Below are 15,925 nucleotides of genomic sequence, written 5' to 3' on the forward strand. Positions count from 1 at the left end.
AAGGTTTACATAGTAAAATATCGATATTTGCAGATGATACAAAACTATGTAAAGCAGTTAATACAAGAGAAGATAGTATTCTGCTACAGATGGATCTGGATAAGTTGGAAACTTGGGCTGAAAGGTGGCAGATGAGGTTTAACAATGATAAATGTAAGGTTATACACATGGGAAGAAGGAATCAATATCACCATTACACACTGAACGGGAAACCACTGGGTAAATCTGACAGGGAGAAGGACTTGGGGATCCTAGTTAATGATAAACTTACCTGGAGCAGCCAGTGCCAGGCAGCAGCTGCCAAGGCAAACAGGATCATGGGGTGCATTAAAAGAGGTCTGGATACACATGATGAGAGCATTATACTGCCTCTGTACAAATCCCTAGTTAGACCGCACATGGAGTACTGTGTCCAGTTTTGGGCACCGGTGCTCAGGAAGGATATAATGGAACTAGAGAGAGTACAAAGGAGGGCAACAAAATTAATAAAGGGGATGGGAGAACTATAATACCCAGATAGATTAGCGAAATTAGGATTATTTAGTCTAGAAAAAAGACGACTGAGGGGCGATCTAATAACCATGTATAAGTATATAAGGGGACAATACAAATATCTCGCTGAGGATCTGTTTATACCAAGGAAGGTGACGGGCACAAGGGGGCATTCTTTGCGTCTGGAGGAGAGAAGGTTTTTCCACCAACATAGAAGAGGATTCTTTACTGTTAGGGCAGTGAGAATCTGGAATTGCTTGCCTGAGGATGTGGTGATGGCGAACTCAGTCGAGGGGTTCAAGAGAGGCCTGGATGTCTTCCTGGAGCAGAACAATATTGTATCATACAATTATTAGGTTCTGTAGAAGGACGTAGATCTGGGGATCCATTTACACACATTTTCCCCCAGACCAAGTATTCTCATTTTGTGTACCAACAATGCATACCCAGATTACACTCAAGTGTATACCGTACTTACGGTCTTAGGTCTATGATGGGGGCTAAAAAGTTTAAACGACTCATATAGATATATGGCCTATAAACTACGTGGGCCATGTTATATACTATGTGGCTGTGCTATATACTATATGGGCTGTTATATGCTACGTGGGCTGTTATATACTACATGGCTGTCTTATATGCTACGTGACTGTGCTATATACTACGTGGGCTGTGTTATATACTACATGGCTGTGTTTATATGCGATCATGAATCATGGTATGTGTTAAAGGGGGGGGCCCACTGGAACTTTTTCGCCCAGGGCCCTCAAAAACCTGGAGCCAGCCCTGGGTACACCATATGCATGCAATTGGTTTTCTCTACCCCATCCCACAGGGTCATACAGGGGTAGAAGGGATAGACAACGGTGAGTGGGGGTGCCATCTGTGCAGGTATAGGGTGCCAACTTCCGCTAACAGATAGGGTGCATATAGTGCAGTATGGGGCTAGGCACCTCCTTGGCCTTTTCTATTTTACATATTTTATAATAGTGATGGTTTTGATTATTGCACTGGTTAAGATTTTTTATTAATATTTCATATTTTCACTTGGGTTTTTTCTATGAATTTTTCTCATTAATTGGACCCAATAGGTTATCTTTCTTATGTGATTACACTTATCTTAAGCTGTGTAATGTCAGAATGTCAGGATCCCATAAATAGAGGTACAAAAACGAGTCATGGTACACTTATCTTTAGATGTGCAATCGGCATGTCAGAATAAAGCCGGACCCATTGTGAGTCACACTTTCAATGTTCCAACATACTGGGGTTCATATGGGGAAAGGAAGGCTCTGCTTTATTGCCACAGTCGATGTGTGCTGAAGATAACGGTGCTTACCGTGGGTTTTTAAGACGATCCAAATGCAAAAATCGAAGTCTGAAGGACATCTGCATTCCACTAGGGAAGCGATGCGCCAGAAAAGACGTCACCCTCTGGAGAGGATGACAGGATCATGGGATGTAGTATGCATTCTACTAAAGTGGCGCACTGGAAATGACAGCATCCCTGCTGAGCATTGAATGCTCAGTGAAAAAAGAGGGGAGTGCTCATCCTGGTTCTCAGCAAGAAGTGATGTCACCTTCTTCTCCCGGGCAATGACAACCAGATAAAGATAGACTATAGAACCAAACAAGAAAAAGTATATGCATACAAATTGGGATCACCACAATAATTCCAAATTAGCAAAATACAACTTTATTAAGGGAACAACATACAAAAAGTTACTGACCTTGAGGAAGACGCTATAGGCGTCGATACGAGTGGGTCTTAAGCAACTGCACAGCCTGCTATAGTTCCGCTCAACCAATCCTGCTAGGAGCCCTACTACTGCCTAACTTGTTTAGGGAGGGTAAGATACTGTATATGGGACCTGAACTTCAGGGTCTAGGGAATTGGATGATATTCTTCACTTCTTAAGGGGAATTTTTTATTTCTCCTCTGGATCCTTTCTTAGGGGGCATAGTAACTTGTGCCTGGTTTTATTCCAGGATTTTGGATTTGGTTGGTGGTAATACACTATATTACATCACGCCCATATATTGGGAATATTGTCTTTGTGATTTATGTATTTATGCATATGAGCTGTACAATGTTGTTTGCTGTGTTATAGCATTTATCTGTTATCTGTATGGACCCGTAACCCCAGGTCACATTATGAGGTTTTTAAATGTTTTTATGGGTAAATTTTGTATGTTGTTCCCTTAATAAAGCTGTATTTTGCTAATTTGGAATTATTGTGGTGATCCCAATTTGTATGCATACACTTTTTCTTGTTTGGTTCTATGGTATATAAAGTATGCAGGTGGTGAGCCCCCAAAGTGTATTATATATACAGATGGTGCCCGCTCACTACGTGTGTTTTCAGATAAAGATAGACAAGAGGATCCAAAAGCATCATAAACTAGAAGGCAAGGCTAACAAAGTTAATGGATAAGCAAAGTGCCCCACAGTATAGATAACAAAATAGGGATAATTGCTATAGATGCTTATAATTAGTGATGAACAAATTTATTCAGAAAACGATCGCCAAGCATAAATTCAGCACAAATATGGCACATATGGATTTGTGATCGGAAACACAAGTAAAATTTTTATAAAATCAGGAAAAATCGGTAAGGTTCTGTAAAAAGTGTGGGAAAATGTTTGCGTTGCCACTAAAATATCTTCAGCACTTTAGCAACAATAATGGTGGTGTATCATGAGTGTTTGGAATGTGTTTGATGAGGGGACGGGGTATGCAGAGGCGTGGCATTTTTGTAAACAGTATTTTTTTTTCTTCCTAACTTTATGTGTGCACATTGCAGCTAGCCAATCAGGGCACAGGAAACCCCACAATGTCCTGACACAACGGCTTGTGTCATTGGCTGCTGAAATCACCTGTCCCTATTAATATAAAGAGTGGACATCTCGTTTTAGCACCATTTCGACACCGTAGCAGCAAAGAGAGGCTGCTCCTGATGCTGGAACTCTTAGTAGAAAAATAGCACAAGGACAATACGCCCAAGATTAGTAGCAAGATTTTAGCTAGTTAGCTAGGTGGTTATATGTCTGTCAGATAGTGTAGCTAGCTAGTGTCCAGTGTGACTGTAAAATTTACCTTCCAGCATTTTTTATTTTTTGGGGGCAACAGACAAAGCCAGCAGGGCACATGTCCTACAATTGTGTTGTGCACTGCTTCTATTGTGCTCCATACATGAGTATAGCATTCTAAATAATAATTTTTCATTAGCTAAATGTGAAACAGTTTGCTGTATCCCATCTTGTCATTAAATGCTGTGGTGATATGAAACTGTCTGCAGAGTGCAGACCTAACAGAGTAAAAAAAAAATTATAATTTTGCAATTGCAAAAAGTTAGACAGCCCGCCGTATCACTTTTTGTCATTTTGTTGGGTTGAATTTCTGACATGTTTCTTCTGTTCCTAGTGTCATACAATATGGGACCTGACTTTCAAATAGTTTGCAGCATCCAGTGTGTTATAGAGGCCTGATCCAGAGGCGGCAAAATAGTTTTTGTGTTCCAAATGTCATACAGTATAGGGAACCTGACTTTCAGTTTGTTTGTAGCATGCTTCTTTCTTATACAGACCTCATCCACACTCAAACAATTCTTTCTACTGTGACTAACGCGATACAGCATGCCATATTGCACCTTGGAATTTACTGAGGCTGAAATTCAGCTGTTTGCAGAGGTGGTGCAGAGTTTCAAATCTAATTTTTGGTTGCAAATATTGTTCTCCTACCACACTATCTGAGCAACATGCCTGGGAAAAAGTGAGGCTGTGGTGGAAGGGGAATTAGGCTTGGTCTTGCCTCCTCTTCCTCCACCTCAACATCACACCCAGTACAGTCCACAGTACCCTTGCTTCCCCCGTGTCCCATTTCTCCCACCATATAACTTGAATGTATGGAAACACAGATGGGTGAGTCTCAAGAGCTGTTCACACATTCTATACCATGGTCATCAGAAATGTACTTAAAAGCTTCACAGAGTCAAGAGGAGGAAATCTGCATGGATGCCCAAATTTTTTTTTAGCTTGGATTCGGGTCAGGACAAAGTAGGGTTCAAGCAGGATCCTGACACTGGTCATCAGACGTTAACCCCTGGGGGGTAATCCTGATGAAACTCAGACATCTGAGGCTCAAGGGGACTTTACTGTGCTGTCTGGGCAGGAAGAGGTGGAGGGTGACTCCAAAGGAATGTGATAATAGAGGATAATGATAATGAAGTGTTAGATACCAGTTGGCGTGAACATAGAGGCACACAGCTGAGTAGATCATCTGAGGAGGAAAATGAGAAGGTAACATTGCGCTGTATGTTGCAGACACGTAATGATGCAGCCACGCCGAGCAATGCATCCTCAGCCACAACTGTGGCTGTGACCAGCAGCGTCTGCGGGTCTGCAGCTCGCAGGGGTGGCAAGGGTTGCCAAGCCTGGGCCTATTTTGACACTTCAAAGAATAAGCCAACTCATATAATCTGTCAACTTTGCAAAAAAATACCGAGTGGAGGTAAATAGTGCAATAATTTGACTACTACTTGTATAAACCTTCACATGTGCAATCAACATGGGTTACTCTGGTAATCCCTCTGGGTAAAAATGCATACCTCAACAACCATCAGCTGCCCCACCAATTGCATCCACTGCTTCTTCTTCCTCCTCCTTTGTTACCGTGCCAACTATTGAGACACAGGTCTTCGTGTGCAGAACCTCGGGTTCTTTACCTGCTCTAGTCACGCTGACTGAGAACCTGCTGTCAGCTGTAATTGATGCGGACACGCCTGCTGTTTTAGACCCATCTCAGAGAACAAGCACACCACATCTTTAGCAATCCACTGTAACATCTTCACCTGCACCCCTCACGGTCCAGCACTTTGTCCGGTTCACCGTACTCTGCCCTCTCTCAGCACTGCAGCCAGCCCATAGTAGCGCAGTTGTGGTCACATAACAGATTGTTTCCTCTTACACATGACAAAGCTAAGAGGTTGAACTCCACCATCTACAATCTGTTGGCCATGGAAATGCTACCTTTCCGTCTGTTATATACAGAAGGTTTTCGAAAGCTCATAGCCATCACAGTCCCACAGTACCAATTGCGGAGTCACCATTATTTTTCTAAGAAAGCTGTGCCTGCACTACACCAGCATGTCACAAACAACATCACCCATTCCTTTACTAAATCTTTGTCTGTCAGGGTGCATTTCACCACAGACAATTGGACAAGTAAACATGGCCAAGGGCGTTACATTTGGCTGACTGGGCACTGGGTGACTCTGGTGGCTGTGGGGGCAGGCACTGCTCCACAAGTCTTGGAATGCCCAAAGCTTTCAGGACAAACCTCTACTTTAACACTTCCTCCACTGCTTCTGAATCCTCCTTTTTATCCTCTAGGGCAGTGTTCCCCAACTCCAGTCCTCAAGAGCCACCAACAGGTCATGTTTACAGGATTTCCTCCGTATTTTACAGGTGATGAAATTCCTGCCTGTTAAGATGATGCAATAATCACCTGGGCCTTGCAAAGGAAATCTTGAAAACATGACTTATTGGTGGCTCTTGAGGACCAGAGTTGGGGAACACTGCTCTAAGGCATCCCCCTGTACCCTCAACCTCTGCCTTAATGATACATAAATTCCAACACTGCACAGCAAATTCCCACCACCTCCGTACTGCGCAGCCAGGGCTCATCGCAATCAGGCAGTGTTAAAATTGATATGCCTTGGAGATTGCAGTCATACAGCTGAAGAGTTTTGGATAGCTCTCTAGGCTGAGTTTGATCAATGGCTGTCTCCGCTTAACCTGCATCCAGGGAAGGCTGTGTCCGATAATGGTGCAAACCTGGAGGTGGCCCTACAGTGATGCAAGCTCACACACGTGCCTTGCATGGCTCACGCCCTCAACCTGGTGATACAGCATTTTCTCCGCCACTATCCTGGCCTGGATGAGCTGCTCCAGATCGCATGCAAGCTATGTGCTCATTTCTGCTATTTGCACCCCTCAGGTCATCGACTTGCATCGATACATAGGTTTTTGTTTATGCCAGTTAACAGGTTGATTTGCGATGTGCTGACACAGTGGAATTCCACTCTGCACATGTTGAAGTGACTGTGGCAGAAGCAATGAGCCCTGATGCAGTATGTCACGTTGTATAGCCTGGACCAATGCAGTACGGACATTGCGCATATCACGTTTATGGAGTGGGCGCAGATTAAGGACCTCTGCATCCTTCCGCGTAATTTTGAAATGGATACTATGATAGTTAGCGACTGAAAAACCAGAGCAACGGACCAGGAAAACCACCAGAAAGTATACCAATCCAAGGGAAATTTAAAAATTAAGCCTTTATTCTCAACAGGTGGCAAATGGTTACATAAAATGTGCATGAGATAATATATAAATGTACATAAAAAAATCAATAATTGCGCAGTAACAGGATAAAATCATATTAATTCCCAGCAAGAAAATCACCCCAGATACCACATTATTAGGATTTTTTGCTTTAGCTGTGCCAATATATCAACAAAACAAGTGCTAATCCGTGAAAAGTATTATAAAGTATTAAATATGAAAAAAGGGGGAAAGTAAAAAATATTTAGCAATTAGAAAGTGCAATTATGCAATATTGCAAAGATATATATATATGGGCAAAAAATATAAAGTGCCAAAGTGCTGTGGCCACAATGAAGGTCAGAACCTGTTCAAACCACATCAATCATGTGAAAATATGTGCAAAAAATGCTCAAAACAGCATAGCAATAAATCTTACTCATATACCTGTGGGGGGCTGGGTCCCGTATCTGCGTACACCCGATGCATGTTTCGGAGCACTGTCCTTCGTCAGGGGGTGACTAATCCAGGCAATAATGGGGGTTTTTATAGTGTGCTCATTCCGAGCACTGTGGCCTGGGTATAGACGGCACATGCGCGGTCAGGAGGTCCCGGAAGTTCCGGCCTCCGCGTCACATGACCGGCTGAACAGGGACGGAGTACCTGACATAACCAAGGGAACATGGACGCGGAAAGCCGGGACTCCAGGACACAGACCGGGCATGCGCACAGCCCGAGACACAGTGTGGGAAGATAAGGTATAACGCAAGAAATATAAGTGAATGGGGACACTATGTGGAGGATAAAAGTATAAATTGGAGCACATCTATATATATCTCACACTATATCTAGGATGTTAATAAGATATGTGGACAAAAAGGAGTTGGAATATTAACATAAAAGTTGGATATGTACACAAAGATATATCTATGTTAAAAATATGGCCATATTAGATAACATGCCATATAGAGCAGAGATGTACCCATACCCCGAAACAGCTATGTTTTGGCATAGGTGGTTTTCCTTTTTGGATGCTGCCCTTCCCGTGGTTGTTCCTTCCCGGTAAAAGATCTGGCTATTTATTGCTTGCGTTGAGAAACACGTGATGGTGTCTCTGCGGCTTTTCTACATGCATTTGCATATTTCCCATAAGGGATGGGGGCAGTGTTCTGGATCACTGCTCTGAGAAACACGTGATGGTGTCTCCGCGGTGTTGGATGTTTTGATCTCCCCGAGGTCATTCATCCTTATGTTTATAGTCTTTTTACTAGGCACTGCTCCTAATAGCCAGTTTCCTACTCCACACTGATAAGGGGCAAATACCCAAAAACAGCTGTCTGTGGATGGATACCATGTTTTGGCATAGGTGGTTTTCCTTTTTGGATGCTGCCCTTCCCGTGGTTGTTTCTTCCCGGTGAAAGACCTGGCTATTTATTGCTTGCGTTTAGAAACACGTAATGGTGTCTCCTCAGCTTTTCTACATCCACTTCCTTACTATCCTTAAATTTTTCTGAGAATAGTAGTCTACAAAACTGATATTTGTGCCACCTGTGTGTGGCTCAGCATGAAAGCAGGTAGAGCTGTTCTATGTGGTATCAGGGCTCCCAGCAAAAGAGGCCTACAACGATCCCTCACTTACCTCGTCTTACTGTGATGCTCATTTGAAAGCTGTAAATGCTGTCTCAGACCCGATACCTCATGCATGGCTGATTGCTGCAGTTCCATGCTACAATTTGTACTGTAGGTGAATTGAGGCCACTTTCCTGGTGTCTGTCTCTCATTCAATGTGTTTTGGCAGCATTTGGGGCCATTATAAGGTGTTGTGGATGCATTTGTTTTTGCCTCCCATTAATATGAATGGCGTTCAGTTATGTTCAGCGTATATTTAATGAATTTATCAGTGAATATTGCAAATTCAGCGATCGTAATAGGAACCGAACATTGAAATATTCGCTCATCTCTACTTATAAAAAACAGAAAGTCAAATATTTAAGTGTTAAATGCACCTCAATAGAAGGTGCTCACAGAGAATAAATCTTTAAGTAAGTCCAAGGTTAAATATATAAATAATAAAGAAATGTCCTACGGTAAGTAAACCCAAAAGTAACACCACATCTAGATAGAGCCTCTAATTATATGTACCAGAGAAAAAAGTCTGTGCCCTACCACACAATTCAAGCGAGAAAGAAACATAATGATAGTCAGACAATAATGACTAAAAATAAACAGGTATTAGTCAACAGGGCAGGTATACCAGGCTGTGGTTTCCCAAATAACCATATATATCAACAACAGAATAAATTTTAGATGATGCTGGTGAAGATCAGCTGCTCATTCAGCCCATGTGTGCTCACAGATTTAAGCCAGTAGATCCATCTAGTTTCCCGCTGTATGATCCTCTGATCCCAAACTCCCTGTCTGGCATATAGTGAGATGGCCTCTATCACCTGGAATGATATTGACTCACTATAGCCTCTAGGTACCGTATTGACATGACGTTCCAGTGGTGTATCCCTGCCATGTCTGATGTCCCCGAGATGTTCTCTGATGCCAACAGGAAATTCACACTGTTTTTTTTCCCACATAATCCCTGGGACATGTACTCGTGCAGAGATACACCACACCTGCCATTCTACAGTTAGCAAAGCATCTCATTTGATAACTCCTGTTTGTAGTTGAGCTGGTAATTTGTCTCGAGGAGCAAATGTAAAAGGTGAAATGACCATACTAGAACGTACCCAGTGACCTATTAATAAGCCATGTACTTTCTTTTTTTGGAGGGGCAAAGTGACTGTGTACAACACAGTCTCTCAGTGACTTTCCCTCCCTATAAGTTACTGATGAGTAAGGAGAGATAAGGTCACAGAGATCCAGGTCAGATCTCAGAATTTCCCAATGTCTATTTAGGATCTTAGTCACTTTTTTGACTGATCATCAAGCGTGCTGCTCAAACATGTCATAGGGTTGGGGGTTCTTGGGATGAGGAGAGAGGGTCTGTTGGTATTTAAGGCAAAGTCATAAGCCGAGTTCACTATACCTTCAGTTTATCCCCTCTCACTAAACCGATTTGATAAGTCCCTGGCTTGAGTTCCAAAGTCAGTCAATGAAGAACGATTCCATAGTCTGAGGAATTGCCTTTTAGGAATTCTGGTTCGCAAGAGGAAGGAGTGATGGCTTTCCCACCTGAGGAGGCCATTGGTTACCGTGGGTTTGCAAAAAAATTAGGTTCTGAGAGAGCCATCAGTGGTTTTTATAATAGAGACATTAAGAAATGCAATACGATCAGCATCAATCTCATAAGTGAAGAAAAGTCCAAGATCATTTGTGTTAATATAATCCATAAAACCCATAAATGGTCCATGGACACCATTCCAAAGCATGATGATGTCATCAATGTAGCCCCCAGAACAGTATCTTTGGGCACCAGATGACATCCCAATCCCTGAACATGAATGTATCCTACAACCAGCCCAAGTGCAAGTTGGCATACATGGGGCGCAGGGTCTCCCCATCGCTGTGCCCCTGAGCTGTTAGTAGAATTTGCCATTAAACAGTAAAAAGTTGTGCTTAAGTACAAATTCAAGAAGCTCTAGGAGAAATTCATTGTGCGGCCCTAGATGAATACGCCTACTACTGAGGAAATGTCTGATGGCATTGAGGCCATCCTTTTGTCGAATGCTGCTATACAGTTCCTCAACGGAGGCAATGATAGTACCAGGGTGAACAGATAAACCCTCCTTCTTATTAAGCAAATTGGTAGTGTCTCTCAGATATGAGGGGAGGGCCATCACAAAGGATCTAGATACTAGAGTTCTGGGAAAGAGCATCCACCCCTGAGACCATAGGCAGTCCTTTTAGGGGGGAGATGCCCTTATGAATCTTTGATAGCGCACAAAAAATGGCCACAACTAGAAATTTCAGATGTAAAAAATTGAATTCATTTTTGGAGACTAAGCCAGACTGTAATGCTTCTATCAGAATACCAGTAAGTTCTGAGATAAAATCTTTTGTCGGATCCCTTTTAAGTCAGATAATAGAGTTTGACAAATATCCATATATTTAGTGCTATCTATAATCACGGTGTTCCCACCCTTATCAGATGGCTTGATAATGATATAATTATTGCTGTTCTGGCCATCCAGAGCCCCTTTTTCTGCAAGTGACAGGTTGGGGCGAGTGGTATCCTGTCTGGGATTGATGTTATTTATCTCCCTGGTGATCAATTTTTTGAACATCTCAATACTTCCAAATTCATTTGATGGAAGCATATGTGTACTTTTCAAGTTCAAATCCATAAATGGATCAGTCCCAATGGCTCTACTCACTTCCTCCAATAGTTCCGTTAGTACCCTCAGGTCCGGTTGCTCATCCGAGGAAATATCCAGTTGTTGGCATTTCATTTTTTTTAAAAAACACTCCTCCATTTCAGTTTCCTAGTATATATATGTTGATGTCCTTGATTCAAAGAAATGAGTCAAACCTTGTCTTGGGGACACAGGTTAGACCCCTGTTTAACAGTGATCTTTCCAGATCTGACAGATTATGCTCAGAAAGATTAATGACCTGGTTATTCTGCAGAGCTACCTTGTTGGCAATAGGACCCTTGTTTAGTGGCTAACTGTGGTCAGTTAAGTTTGTTGATTGTTGGGAGAGGCAGTGCGATTTCGTAAATAATATGGAATCAGTTCCAAATTCTCTAAAAAAGAGGAGGAAGTCGATCCACAGGATGAAGGACCTCTTGATGTGGCCCTCTCCGTAGACTGTCCCTGCCATCTCTTATACTTGCCTCCTTTTCCCCAACCCCTAGGTTTAGAAAATTGCCTAGAGGGAAGACTCCTAAATGCAGAATCAATGTCAGATGAATCTATGTCTGAAGAGGAGATGTCTGTCGTAAGGGCTGGTGCAGACTGAATTTACCAAGTGAAGGAAAACAGTGACCAGTGCAGCTAAACTGTCTACATAATACATAATGCTGTTGTGAATGAGAAATGGCTTATTTCATATTTCGTTACATAAAAATATCCAGTACAAAATGTGAAATGTCTGCTGTATAAACAATAATGAAAAAGAATGGCAGGACTGTAATGTGCTTCAGCAGACAATGCCTAGAGGAAATGTTATGGCATGTTCACAGTGTAAATGTTTTAGGGTCAGATCATAGACTAAATACAATAATACAGACAATGTACTCAGTGGGAATAGTTACCTGCAACAATCTTAGGCTCATTGCTTATGTACAATGATTCAGATGATACAGTAGTAGAACCTCAGAAATGCTTCAAATTCACTTCATTTCTTTTTTCTCTTGCTAATACATAAACATTGTAATGGTTGAACGAACATTGGTGGCAATTTACTAAGTTAAATATAATGCAATTTTATCTTGATTTGTGCACAAAAACACTGTGTACATGCCTTCCATTTCATGTTTTACACATTTTTTGCACCGTATTCAATATGAGAGATTACAAAAAGATGATTGGTGGGAAGAAGTCATACTCCAAACATTACGAAGGTAGGCGTTCCAGCTCCTTAAAACAATTTCTTTATTCTTCCAAAAGTTAAAACATGACAGATGGCAGTGTCCTCTTTACATGTGGATAGCTTGGCCGCCAGTGCCTGGTTTTCCATGCACCTGGGGCAGTCAGTGAGCTGGCTAGGGCGTCAAGCCCAAATTTTCTTTTTTATACTCCAAACATGCAGAAAAGTGCGTCAAAGTTTGGTGCAAAAAAGTTTTCAACGGGTAGTCAAAGTTTACACTGTTTAAATGTAAGACTAGTCACTCAGATTTCTGGACACAGTAGCATGTAAAAGCATGTATCATGGTCAAAATGGATGTTATTGTAAACAGTTAAGCAACTTGAAGATAAAATGATCTCTAAAAGGCCTTTCATTTGAATTTTAGCCCAAAAAAAGTATATTGTAAATTTTTTATACCTTAAGAATTGCAAAAAGAAAAATCGGTTTATGCAAAAGTTTGGACACCCTTGGAGCTTTGTGTGCTGAGATAACCCTGACCAATGTTTCAGACTTATTCTCTCTTAACCTCTCACCTAGCCAAATTAGTTCTCATGCTTCGCACTGATGAGGGCCAACAGCCCGAAACATCGTGTCTGCGAATTGAGATACTGATTTGGCTTTTATCCTAAGTCATATTGCACGACTCGTTTAAAGGGTTGAATGTGACTTGTAGGATCGCTACTTCCAACAGGTGGTGCTATAGAGTTTAAGTCCTCTTTTTCTCAGAAGAGGCAATTTGCATATTATATTTCCCAGAGGAGCATTGCACGGCGAATAAGCCTCCTTACCTTGACAAGCCAGAGATGGTATGTCACTCTCCATAAGGAGAAACGATACCCCTTAGACCTCAGTCCAGAGCCTCTCACCTAGCCAAATTAGTTCTCATGCTTCGCACTGACGAGGGCCAACAGCCCAAATCACCGTGTCTGCGAATTGAGATACTGATTTGGCTTTTATCCTAAGTCATATAGCACGACTCGTTTAAAGGGTTGATTGTGACTTGTAGGATCGTTACTTCCAACAGGTGGCGCTATAGAATTTAAGTCCTCTTTTTCTCAGAAGAGGCAATTTGCAGACCTTAGTCTGTTAGGGTTATTATGACTTGTTTACTATCATAAGTAGGAAAGGTCAGGAGAGGCAAATTTCCAGGCTTTATAAAAACCCAGCCTTTCCTAACGTTGTACCAAAAAAATAGCAGCTATGGGTTATTGTAAGCAGCTGCCTAGCACTCTGAAAATGAAAATTGTGGAGGCCTTCAAAGCAGGAGAAGGTTATAAGAAAATAGCAAAGCATGTTCAAGTTGCCCTTTAATCAGTTTGAAATGTAATTAAGAAACGGCAGTTAACAAGGAAAGTGGATGTCAAGATAAGATCTGGAAGACCAAGCAAAATTTCAGTGAGAGATGCTCATAGGATTGTTAACGAGGCAAATCAGAACTCCTGCTTGACTTCAAAAGACCTTTATAAAGATTTAGCAAACTCTGGAGTTGTGGTACATTGTTCTACTGTTCAAAGACACCTGCACAAATATGGCCTTCATGGAATAGTCATCAGAAGAAAACCTCTCCTGATTCCTTCCCATAAAAGTCAGCTTCAAAAGTGTCACAGTTCCACCCTGACAGCTCGGCCATCCAATCTGGTATAGGGGCATGCTGCACTATCAGTATATTGATTGACAGCTCAACTATTTAATCTGAGACTGAGAGGCGTCGGCTGTCTCATGTGTTCATTATTCCACTTAATGGCCATGCTTTTTAACTGAGCTGAGTTTCCCAGTACACTGTCAGACGTACATTCATCTTGTGAGTTTTGTGCTGTGCTCTCTGTGCCTCGAATTCTATATGTTTGATCTGTTGCCTGACCTTGGACTTTGTTCTGACTACCCATCTGTTAAACCCCTTCAGCTCTGATCCGTTATCCTCCCAGTACTCTGACTTTGGAACGTTACCTGACTATGCTTTTGTCTCTTCCTTCTGTTTATGACATACCCCCTGGCTTCTGACCTTGGACTCCTTGACCACTCTGACTCACTGCTTGGCCGTGAGAAGTGACTAGCGTCATAAGAAGTGTGCAAAAGAACATCTAAACAAGCCTGATGTATTTTGGAGACAAGTCCTGTAGATTGATGATGTTAAAATAGAATTCTTTGGCCACAATGCTCAAAGCTATGTGTGGAGAAAGGTATGAGTTCCTGCACCGCTCCCGATTTCGATCGCAGTATTTAGCAGGCAAGCAAAGAGGGAGGAAACCCTTCTGCCCTTGGATTTGCACCATGGTGGCCCGATGTTGTCTTGATGACATCTGGGTCACCGCAGCTAGCAAACTTGCAGGATCATGCTCAGTACATGATCTAACAAGTTTGCCTATCAGTTCAGAGCTGCTCCTGCATTCCTATTTTTTAACTCCTTTGGCATTGTTAAAAGTTATTTTTTCATTCCTATTACTTTTGGGATATTACTAGCACTTGTTTTGCCATCCAGCTTGTCCTATTGAAAGAGGATTGTGAACACCGCAGCAGTGTTTTTTATACTTTCCTTCGTCAAATAAGATTTCGTGATCAGAAGCACATTATGTAGAATGAGTTGTACTCTGGTTGGAATTCAACTGACACTTGAATGGAATGGCTGTCAGACATGTAGAGAAGCTGATTTTTATAAAACTGTGCAGTAGGCTCATGATTTTTGCCAGAACTATATATATATATATATATATATATATATATATATATATATATATATATATATATATATATTATTAATTATTATTATTTTTTGTAATAGCGCCATTTATTCCATGGCGCTTTACATGTAAGGAGGGGTATACATAATAAAAACAAGTACAATAATCTTAAACAATACAAGTCATAACTGGTACAGGAGGAGAGAGGACCCTGCCTGTGAAGGCTCACAATCTACAAGGGATGGGTGACAATACAGTAGGCGAGGGTAGAGCTGGTCATGCAGCGGTTTGGTCGATCGGTGGTTACTGCAGGTTATAGGCTTGTCGGAAGAGGTGTGTCTTCAGGCTCTTTTTGAAGGTTTTGATGGTAGGCGAGAGTCTGATGTGTTGTGGTAGATGGTTCCAGAGTAGGGGTGATACGCAAGAGAAATCTTGTATACGATTGTGGGAAGAGGAGATAAGAGGGGAGTAGAGAAGGAGGTCTTGTGAGGATCGGAGGTTGCGTGTAAGTAAGTACAGGGAGATGAGGTCACAGATGTATGGAGGGGACAGGTTGTGGATGGCTTTGTACATCATGGTTAGGGTTTTGTACTGGAGTCTCTGGGCAATGGGGAGCCAGTGAAGGGATTGACAGAGGGGAGAAGCTGGGGAATAGCAGGGGGACAGGTGGATTAGTTGGGCAGCAGGGTTTAGAATAGATTGGAGGGGTGCGAGAGTGTTCAAGGGGAGGCCACAGAGCAGGAGGTTGCAGTAGTCAAGGCGAGAGATGATGAGGGCATGGACTAGGGTTTTTGCAGATTCTTGGTTGAGGAATGAACTGATTTGTTAAATATTTTTGAGTTGAAGTCAGCAGGAAGTGGAAAGGGCTTGGATATGTGGTTTGAAGGAGAGATCAGCGTCAAGGATTACC

The sequence above is a fragment of the Ranitomeya imitator genome, chromosome 2 (assembly GCF_032444005.1).
Source record: "Ranitomeya imitator isolate aRanImi1 chromosome 2, aRanImi1.pri, whole genome shotgun sequence".
Taxonomy (NCBI): Eukaryota; Metazoa; Chordata; class Amphibia; order Anura; family Dendrobatidae; genus Ranitomeya; species Ranitomeya imitator.